Consider the following 10,615-nt stretch of genomic DNA (forward strand, 5'->3'; position numbering starts at 1 on the left):
AACCGTCTATTTATCATCTATGGTCATAAATACTTTATTGTAATGCATCTTATACCCCTGGACGGATCTGGGCCTATAAGTACCTCTTCCCCCACCTCAATTAGGGTTAGACAAGATTTAGGCTTAAACTACTTTGAGCTTTGTCTCCCTAGAACTATGTTCTTTGTATCAAGGCACTCTTGAGGGATTTCTACTCTTCATGGATGATTCAAGGCTTCTACCTCTTTCATCCAAGTTCTAGTTGGATCTCCATCACCAATCTCTCACTTCTTAGATTCTACCCAAGGGTCTCTCTAAGAGGTGGTTCTATTGGCTTGGTCTAACCTACCAAGGGATTAAATTTGGTTTGTACGTGTTGGGTTGTGTGTGTGTGTTTGTATTGGATCTTGCGTTCTTCTTCCTCTCCCACCTCATTCATCCACAAACTTGGTCAAATTCGTGGGATCTGGGCACATCCTAGCCCTTAGGCAACATCACGCGGATTCCCGTGTCTCGCCGCGTTGGGAAGACGCAGTGTTGGCGAGATGTGTCGCCTACTGCCGCTTGGGGAACATGCAATGTCTTTAATTAAAGATAACTGATGTCTATTTGGATAAGCAACCGATGTCTCTATGATGGCACCTCCCAATTCAGCGTGTGGCGGCCACACTAATTCGCCGCGTCGGTGAGGCGAGCACCGGAGACGCTCGCCGAGCGTGCCATGCGCATCTCCTGCCGCAACCCGCGCTCCCCCGCATGAGTTGGCCTTCCTCCACGCTCGCATGATGGCAAGGCAGGGCCGTCGTCTGTAGCGGAGCGAGTGAGGGGGCCATCTTCGCGCAGGCTTCCTCCACTCCCGCTGAACGAGCTCGACTCGAGTCGGGAGTAGGAGGACGAGCCTGCTTGGGAAGCGCGCCACCTTGCGATGGTACGACGTAATTCCCTCACAATGGTCGTCACCGACGTGTGGGAGAAGACCAAGCATGAGCCGGCGAGGAGGAGGCGCTCTACATTGGGAGGGCGAAGTGCGCTTAAATCCGCCCGGAGATGACGCGGCTACGTGATCATCGACTATTCGGACGATGAGTCAGACTTCTCCGAGGAGGACACCGACAGCGAGGACGCGTGAAATTCCGACGCCGTCTTTGTTGCCGAGGAAGCCACCCCAAGTCCCAGTGATGTAGTGAATCCCTCGCTAGCTTAATTGTAGTGTTTAGGAATGTTTAGTTCCTCTTTGCATGTCAGTTTGTAAATTATTGTGGATGACCGAGTTTCAAAATCTGGCGCCAAAATATAATAAATCAGTTTAGAGTTTGGGATAGGGGATCTGGTCCGCTGTTTCAGTTTTTAACGTGAAAACTGGCGATCGAGTTAACCCAGTCGGCGATATACAGTTCGGTCAGATGAGGTATCTGCTGCTACACATGCCTGGAGATGCTTTAGTGAAACTCAGCGGGGCCGAGCGACTGGGCGCGTCCGGCCGCTGTATTTACTGGTGTTGCCTACTCTAGTTCGCCCATCCTCGATATTTATGTCGAAGATGAGAAGAGGAGACAACATATTTACTGGTGCTGCGACGGGTCCTATCGTTGGTCCTGACCTTCCCGACAGGGAAACTGGGCAGCGCAAGGCTGAGCAATCAACAACAGAAAGAATAAGGAACTCTCCAGCCTCTACCGGCCGGGAGTTTAACTCGATATTCATGACTTGCAGAGTTTTGCAGCTGCAAGTTCAAAACTTTTAAACATGTCAGCGCTCGAACGGAAGCACACAGCTGTACCAGACCAACTGGACCTCCAGGCCTGGCTATATGACCCGTCCTCTGCTAAGAGCACGGGCAGGCATACATATCGATATTTGTTAGCTCCGACACGAAATACTTGTCACCGGCAATATACATTGAACAGTTTACAGAAAGGAACGCATGGTACATTCAAATATTTAAACAAAACTGAGAGCATCTCCACCGGCGGCCCCAAATAGACGCTGACAGGGACGCCGGCACTGCTGTATGGGGCCGCCGGCAGAGCATTCTCTATTTAGGGATGTTGTTCCCACGCCGGGGCCCCCATGCAACATTCCCAATAGAAATTCAAATTTGGAATGACATTTAAAAATCGAAATTCATTCAAAATTTATACAGAAGTTATTCGAATTTAAATATAAATAAAACTTAAACTTAATCCTAATCTACTGGTCGTCGGTTGGAGCGCGCGACGGACCTGCCTCGTCGTCGTTCTTCCCCTTTGCCTCCTGCGTTCGTGCCCATCTCTTCGTCCTTGCTTCGTGCATCTGGCGGTGGAGCATGGCGGCCGGAGTCGAAGGAGCATGCCGACAGCGTTGTCCCCTCAGCGCTGCCAGCTATTGCCAACACGTCTCGTTCTGGGCGAGCTTCGCTTGCTCGCGGGAGAACGCCTCTGCGTGGCGATGAGCGTTGTTCAGCTGAATGCGCTTTTGTCGCTCCGCGCGTCACGCCTCCTCCGTGGCCGCTCGCTGGCGCGAGATCTCGAAGGCATGCTCGAGGTTCGCGTCGTTGAAGAACTTCCGCTCCTCCTCCTTCAACCTTCGGAAGCGCTGCGCGTTCAAGGACGCCAGCATCGCCGCCTGCTCCAGGCCGGCGGGGCTTGCGGCTGCTCGCCCCACTGCGCCACCTCCTCCGTCGCCTCAGCTTCTGCGTCTGCGACTACGCCTCGTCCCACACCACGAACCGTGGGTCGACTACGTCATTGGAGCTGTAGTCGGCGTCGGGCTGCAGCGGTTGCGGCTGCGCGGCCATTGTTGCCAAGCATGGAGTACGTTGTGCGGAGCCGGCGCGGCATTTTTGTGGTGGAGAGGAGAGGATGGCGCGGCGGCGGTGGTGGAGACGAGAGAGGATAGCGCGACTACGGTGGTGGATATGAGAGGATAGCGACGCGGCGCTGGACGGCGTAAGTACTAATAGGGGTGGAAACTACCCGCATTTACGACGGCGTAGGCGCGTGGGAGAGGCGGGTCGCCGCCGCGTGGCCAGTCGCCGCCTCGGTTTCCGCGAGGGAGACCATTAACGCCGACGATCAACCTCCCGCGTCGTTTCCAACACGAACTGTCGTGCCCTCCCGCTGACAAGGCGCCCCCCCCCCCCTCCGCCGCGCGAAAACGACGTGCCACGAGGCGCCGGCGCGCCCGATTCACGCCCTTCGCGAAGGGGCCGGCACGGGGCTGCCGCCGCTTCTATTGGACTCGAAAAAACGCCGACACTTTTTGGGGTGCACTGATGCGAGCTCATTTTCGATACCGGCCCCTAAAATGCTACCGGGGCGCTATCAGGGCACCGGTGGAGATGCTTTGAGACTTCCAATGCCCATCGCACATTGCTGAGAAAGGGCCCTCACGACACGGTTTTCAAAACCCTCCCTACTCCCTATCGATGGGTGTGTTTACAAGGAAGGCCTTTGCTCAACGTTGAGTTTCATTTACTTGCTACTACCACTGTTGTCGTTTCCAGTTATCAAAAGGAGCAGCGCAATCCTTGATTTACTCCCCCTTCCTCTTTTTGGAAATCTATCGCAAATTCCTGCGTCTAAAGTTATTCGATAAGCTGCACAGAGCTGTCAAGTTCATCTGCATAAGAGACGGCAAACATAATACATTTGATGAAGAAGCATGTTAAAAGTAGCAGAAGAACCAAAGTAGAGCATTAATTAGATGCTAATGGGAAAGATTTGAATGCAGAGTTGTCTAGGAATGTTACTATTCCTAGAGCAATGTTCGCCTAAAAACATCAATCCAATAAGAGAAATCTAAATCAAGGAACATAGTAGTTAGTAAGGCACATCTATCTTTACTATTAAACTAGGAAGCAGAGGCGCGGCGGCACGCCGCGCCCGTCATACTATTTTTTCCTCATGTGCGGTTAGAGGTATTATTTTTGAAGTGTGGTAGAGTAGATTTGTTTTCCTGTGGAGGCTGCAATCGATTTGTCGAACGATTGGTACAGATTGATTGATGCAGACAATCTAAGTGATGATTAAAAGAAAGATGCAGTGGTAGCATACGTACTGACATTGCATCACATATAGTATGGGCCAATCGGCGCCGGTCCTGCTGCATTACACAGACAACGCCGATTGATCTATGTGCCGGTAGAGCCAGACGGCGCCTTTAAGCGGAGTATAACGGTGGTAGATAAGTTCACCGGGAAAACATTACTAAAAGAAAAACTACAATAGTGAAGAAAAGAATAGCCAAGAAGAAATATTAGCAAAATTTAGAGTTCGCGAAATGTCAACCGGAACGAAGAAAAGGAGATATGCTCTGTTTGCGCGAGCACCGCATCAAAGTTCTGTCGTTGGTCGAGATGCAGCACATCGTGGACACCATGGTCGTCGTCTGGGTGGCGGTGGGGCGGCTCGCTTTTGAGCGGGCGGCCGAACGGCTGCTATTCGAGCGCCTGCAGGGCGGACCAGCCGACAGGGTTAGGGAGGCCGAAGATGAGAAAAAGGATCGGGGAAAGGTGGGTGTGATTAGGCCTTTTGTATGTGTTATCAGGTTTAGCTAGACAATTCTGAATTCCTTTTTATCAATGAAAGAAGATCAATTTGAGTTTCATGTTAGTCCCTCAGATATACTGAGATCTGAATTCTTTGTATGGTCATATACTTGGTTCTACAAACAAACTGAAGCTTCATTCTGCCGCACAGGTGCTGAATCGACTGGTCGGTTGCAAGTGGCGTCAGTATGTCATGGGAGGTGAATTGAGCCGACACGCTATCAGCTGGTATGTTCTTCTTTCTTGAACTGCTAAAAGTGAACTTCACTTACATAAATCAGCCATTTGTGTCGATCAAATCTGAACATTTTTACTGAGCTAAGGGAAATAAATATGATGTCCTTAATTTTAGTTTCCTGCTTGGTATACTTAGGCTTACTCTCTGCTCTCTCAAAAAAGAATTTACTCTCTTTGTACGAATAAGCTAAAATTGAAAATGCAAAAGTAGAGACTAAATACATAGAAAATATGACCTTTTACTAAATGGTTTGGTTATAACGGTCAAGAGTGACGCAAAGACTGGTTGAACTACAGAATAGCTTCCAGCACACTCATTACATCTACACAAAAAAGTACACAAATCATACAATCGTCCATAGCACGATGTAGAAGAAGGCAGGAATAGTGAACATACACAATGTAGCAGCAAGGATCTATACTACTTAAACTGCGGATGGTAGCTCAAGCATGGGACACTTGCTGCTGGCATCCGTAGACACCTAGAGTTTTGCTTCCTGAATACTTTCATCCGCAGACATCTGAAATTAGCTCCCTGACTATAGTCCTGTTCCTGCAATGAACTTCAGATAATCAGCCCTTATTTTGTGCACACTAATGGGTAATTTATAAGACTCTCCGCAGAAGCACCTAGGTAGAAACACAGCATCTGGGACTGCATCAGCATGTTCATACAGTTCATACCCAGAATCGACGACGGTACAACTGAACTATTTCTTAGTCCCATAAAGTACGTAGAAGAACTTCACACCATCTAACCTGAGAAATGCGTAAAAACATATGAGCCAAATGTAAAAGTCATACTATAAACAGAAAAAAATTCTAACAAAGGAAGCGGCCTATCAGGAATACTAAAAGGAACAGAATGGGAGTGTGTGATACCAAAAACCTACATACAGATATGTATGGCAACATAAGTCACTATCTTCATAAAAGGATAAGACTAATACCATCCTATGTTACACCCGGAGGAATTATGGCCAGAAAATATGAGTCTATGCAGCCGAAAGAGAACCAATATTGCAGCATGCTCAAAGGGAAAAGGGAACTCAGAAGAGGAGGTGAACTAATATGCAGTATGCTCAACAGGAAAAAGGCAGTCACCAGGATATCAGTCAGCAATTCAAGAGTGACTCCACTCTTAAATGAACAAACCCAATTTGTAGTAATGCGGAAAAAGTATCCCACCAGAACGTTTACCGCTGAGCATACTTAGGATCGTATTAAAAGAAATTGTAGAGATAGAGAGTAACTCGTCAGCAAAGCACACATTGACATAGGCATGGTAAGCTGCTGCAAGAGCATCAAGTGACAGTAGAGAACAACACTAATATACATGTGACTCTGTGCTACTTTTCCTAGGAAATAGCATGCATATTACAGGTGACACTTCATCAGAAACATCAATCCTAATAACAAATTAATAGGAAAAAATGAATTGTAATCAAGTAAGTAATGGGATCTCCCAGTTGTCAAAAAGGTCGTTCCCTCTTTTTGAAGACCAATCATTTATTTTGTTTGAAGATTCGGAGGAAATTGCGAGCTATTTAAGAACCTATTTAAGAAATGTGAATTCTCACTGCTTCGATGATTCTCAATGGAGATCAGGGTGGTTTTGACTAATTCTTCTACAAATAAAAAATCTGTTCAATGAGCATTATTTTACTAATATAATATGATTGAGTATGGCTAACATAGCAACTACATATCAACGATGATTCTCAATGGAGATCAGGGCGGTTTTGACCAATTCTTCTACAAATAAAAAAATCTGTTCAATGAGCATTATTTTACCAATATAATATGATTGAGTATGGCTAACATAGCAACTACATATCAAGAGCTTATCATCATACATGCATGTATAGAAGATAAGTAAATGATAACGATAGAATTAGAAACTCCCCTGTAAGGAAAGACATGGAGGCAAACATCATGAATCTTGGCTGATGACATGGAAGCAAAAAATCATGTATCCTAGTTAAAAGCCAGATGATTCTTGACCTGGATTAATTAATCATAAGCTGCAACAGTTTACCTAGGGCCTAGGACGACACCCTCTGTGGAGAGAGTAACCCTGGTTGGCAGCAAGGACTCACCCTGCTGCATCTTCTCACGTTCCCTGTATCCCGCACCGGTACCGCTACCTAGACACGACACCACATCATAGAAAAGATTGATATGATGTATATGCTCATTGATGCTGAACTTCAGAGTAATCTGTACTTGAAAAAAGTTCAAGAGTATTGACCAAACCTTATAAGATAAAAAAAAACTTACGCTGAGAAGCATAAACATGGTAGCTTGAGTTCTTTGCACAATGCCCGTTTAGATGGTAGACAGCTTCCGGTCCAAGCAACAAAACCTTGGAAAACATGAGAAGAAATTCATGATGTCACATATAGGTTTGCACAAATAGTGCCAGTATGATCATGATCACAACAACTGCAGGTTAGTGAAATCAAATTTGTAGTTTGCTGTTATCACACCTTGCTGGAATTAATCCATCGTAGATAGAATCCAGTTTGTTCCAAGATTCAGGTGCATGATAGTCCAATGAGTAGGGAACTCAAAATAGCTGGCCAATGGAAGGAGCTTCCCTGGAAGGCCGATGGTACACTCTTTTGTGGCCCTATGAGCGAGGCAATGACTGCATGGAGGAAAACCACGGTATACTGACCCTCTGGTAGCAGCGCTTCAGCAGTGTCGCCATCGGCAACGACACCACCACGCTTGCAGGAAGCCGGCGGCAAAGAAGCGCCAATGGCAATATGCAGCGCCGGACCATGGTAGGGGGGCAGGGGCAGAGTACAATCCCGGCCTTGGTCGTCCTTGCTGTCAAGGAAACATCAGGCGGCCAGGACCACCTACATCCCGGCACTCCTTCCTATCAGGCATCAGCCCCACTCCTCCCACCGGGATCTAAAGCAAGGGAGCACCCACGGCGACCTTCCCATGGGGAAGGAGGCGGTGCCCCGGGTCCAGCGGTGCGCCCGCTACAGCATCCACCGGGACGGCCTCCCCATTGCCGCTGAGCACGTCTTGGTCGCGCTGCCATCCCTCTTGACCTCGTCGCCCCCTGACCACCTATATATCCGTCCCCCTTCTCCTCCTCCTCAATCCCCATCTCCGGCCCGAGGTCCTCCTCCTATGGGGAGGCACCAACGGGAGGAGGTCCATGGCGGACGCTCGGGGCAACGATCTGACTGGTACGGCTGGGCACCGTGTTGTGCTATGGTAGGAGACGGAGACCGGATTGAGAGGACAGAGGATGGCGTGGTACCGAGAGAGGGGAGTGAAAAAAAAGAAAGAGGCCCGCCCAACGAGTAGGTAACAATCCAGGAATGTCTACAAACCGCGTGTAGATAGGTAGGGCATCTAAAATCATGGCACGCAGGCCTCACAAAGGAGTTACGTGGCCTAATATCAATCAGAACTTCACCGCTAGACGTAATTACCGGGAGCAATCGAAACAGAAGGAAGGAAAGATGGTCAAGAACCGGTAACCGGTAACCTCCAATCCATGAAAAAGGGAAATCTCAACATACCCGATTGACTCAACCATTGAAGTGGAACAAAAAGAAACACACGTCACCCAGTAATTGGAGGAAGGAAGAGATAATTTGCTTAACAACAGTACCCAAATCGTGGAGAGAGCCGTAATTTGTTTACCTTTTATATAGGGTATAATAAGTAGTACACTTAAGCAATGTAGTTTTGGTAACATATATTTCATCTATAATCTAGCATGTGTTCGCGCTGACACATGCACATGTCTAGGTCCTTTGGAATAGGGCCATGCTGAGCGTCCCTCGGGGGATCGGAACTTCTGATCCCCCGCCTCCAGCGATCACCACGTGTCCCACGTACAGTTTTTGTGGTTTTCCACCATCGTCCCCCGAAAAAATCCCCCGCAATGACAAAATAAAAACAGCGCACATGGCATGGAAGCCCATCGAAGAACACACCGGCAACTCCCACCAGCCGTCCCCACCTGCCCCCTGTCGGTTAGCTCCGGTGAAAAACCTCGCTGGTGTTGTCCACGCTGGTAGCACGATCGCCGGCCTTTGGTAGCACCACCGCCGGGCGAATGTAGCATTGCCGGCGACCTCCTTGCAACGTCACCGACATAAGTTTGTACCAGCCGCCGCCGTGCGAATGTAGCATTTCCGGTGACCTCCTTGCAGCATCACCGGCTCAAGTTTATACCAGCCGCCGCCGGTTGCAGCAAACGCCAACGCCGCTGGGCCGCCTGTAGCAACCGGCACCGCTGGTTGTAGCAACTGGCGGTGCCGCTGTCGGGCTGCCTGTAGCAACTGGTGCGACCTCTTGTAGAATTAGGAGTGGCCGCCAGTAGCTATAGGACTGGCCGCTTGTAACAACCCGCGCTGCCAGGGGCGGAGCCAGGAAACTTTTTTAGAGGGGGCAAGGATGTGCCAAACGGGGCAAAAATATTTGCTAAGTGGGGGCAAATCACCATTTAGCCATACATATTGCAAAGAGACTAAAAACTGAGTGGGGGCAGCTGCCCCCCTTGACTAACACATTGGATCCGCCCATGTGTTGTGGGTATACTTTATGGGTATATCAACGGCATGGCCTAGATCCGGCAAGCCCGGGTGGCCCATAGTTGGTGGTGAGGCATGTGGCCCATCGGGCGGCCCAGCTTGCTGTAGATCATGAAGGATGAAGTCCAGCCTCAGGAACAGAAGCCGGATCTCAACCGACCTACGAAGGAGGCCGGATCCGTGACAGCCTCATGAAGTATCCGGATCCAGCACGTATCTGGAGGAAGGCGGATCCTTGACGTACACGGCAAGACATTGTACGGTAGTTAGGCAACTTGTATTCCGGCTAGGACTCTCCATGTAAACCCTAGATCTGTGCACCTTTATAAGCCGGATCCTGGGAGCCCTAGAGGCACAACCACAACTCATTGTAACAACGCGAAAGCGCCCGCATAATCCCGCACAAGCAGCAGTAGGCCCCGTCATCGTGCGGGTGTTCCGAAGCTGGGTAAATCGCGTACCACCGTCCCGTGTGCACTCCGCCCTATGGCCCCTACTTCTTCTCCCCTCGTGAGGATCCCTCCTCCGAGGTACCGTCGGCTAGGCAACGACGCTTGGCGCCCACCGTGGGGCCCGTGGCATCTGGAGGCCGGAACCGGGAGGGTTCCACCATGGGAAGCTACGACGACACCATCGCTGTGGGGCGCGTCCTCTACGCCGGAAATCTGCCGATCGTCCCTCCGGATGAGTGTTGGATTCCGGCTAGGACAAACCCCGTCAAGCTCTCCATCGTCCCAATTGGCGGCATACACATCTTCATCGGGGAAACCGTCGATTCCGACGGAGACCCACTGGTAAGTAACGCAGACGCGACCGCCGCAGAGCTGGATGCTGTCGCGAAGATCCGATCTGAGATGCAGGAGCTTCCCAAGGAAGAATCCGCCTCGGATCTGAAATTTTCAAAGCCCACCCAATCCGCCCCTGAGCAGGAAACAACGGTGGAAGACCAATGCGGATCCGCCCGGGTCTCCTGGTGTTAGAAAAGCAGAGGTGCCACTTCGTACACTTCTTGGCCCATACCGCCGGAACCGCCCCTCAAGAAAACGGAGCTGGTCCCGAGCAGGTAGAGGCACCGGAAAACGACGCGGATCCGGATCGGCCGAGCCTATCGGAGAAAGCGAAACTCCGGTTGAAGAGTCGATTTTGGGCAATCCGAGCCCACTTCCGGAGATACCCCCTCCATGGATACTCGACGAGTTTAACCGCAAGCTAGGGGAGTACGGTTTCGGTGATCAGCTCGAAGTCGACTCCGCCCAGCCCTAAGCAGGTTCTCGCGACCGTAGCAGCGCTGGGACAACCTGGA

At 49.9% G+C, this 10,615-nt stretch overlaps 1 long non-coding RNA gene across 3 annotated transcripts; it reads right to left on the reverse strand.

Annotated features, from left to right (window-relative positions):
• Nucleotides 1–4,967: 4,967 nt before the first annotated feature.
• LOC124683117 lies at nucleotides 4,968–7,997 on the reverse strand. 3 transcript variants are annotated; one of them, XR_006996549.1, is made up of 5 exons: nucleotides 7,234–7,997; nucleotides 7,025–7,109; nucleotides 6,783–6,887; nucleotides 5,375–6,690; nucleotides 4,968–5,297 (listed from the first exon to the last, which is right to left on the reverse strand). It is a non-coding gene; the product is annotated as an uncharacterized LOC124683117 (long non-coding RNA). The 3 variants fall into 3 exon arrangements; XR_006996548.1 differs by having other exon boundaries at nucleotides 5,375–5,503; nucleotides 6,783–6,891; XR_006996547.1 differs by having other exon boundaries at nucleotides 6,783–6,891.
• Between the last annotated feature and the right edge of the window lie 2,618 nt (nucleotides 7,998–10,615).

The sequence above is a fragment of the Lolium rigidum genome, chromosome 1 (genome assembly GCF_022539505.1).
Source record: "Lolium rigidum isolate FL_2022 chromosome 1, APGP_CSIRO_Lrig_0.1, whole genome shotgun sequence".
In the NCBI taxonomy this organism is placed as follows: Eukaryota; Viridiplantae; Streptophyta; class Magnoliopsida; order Poales; family Poaceae; genus Lolium; species Lolium rigidum.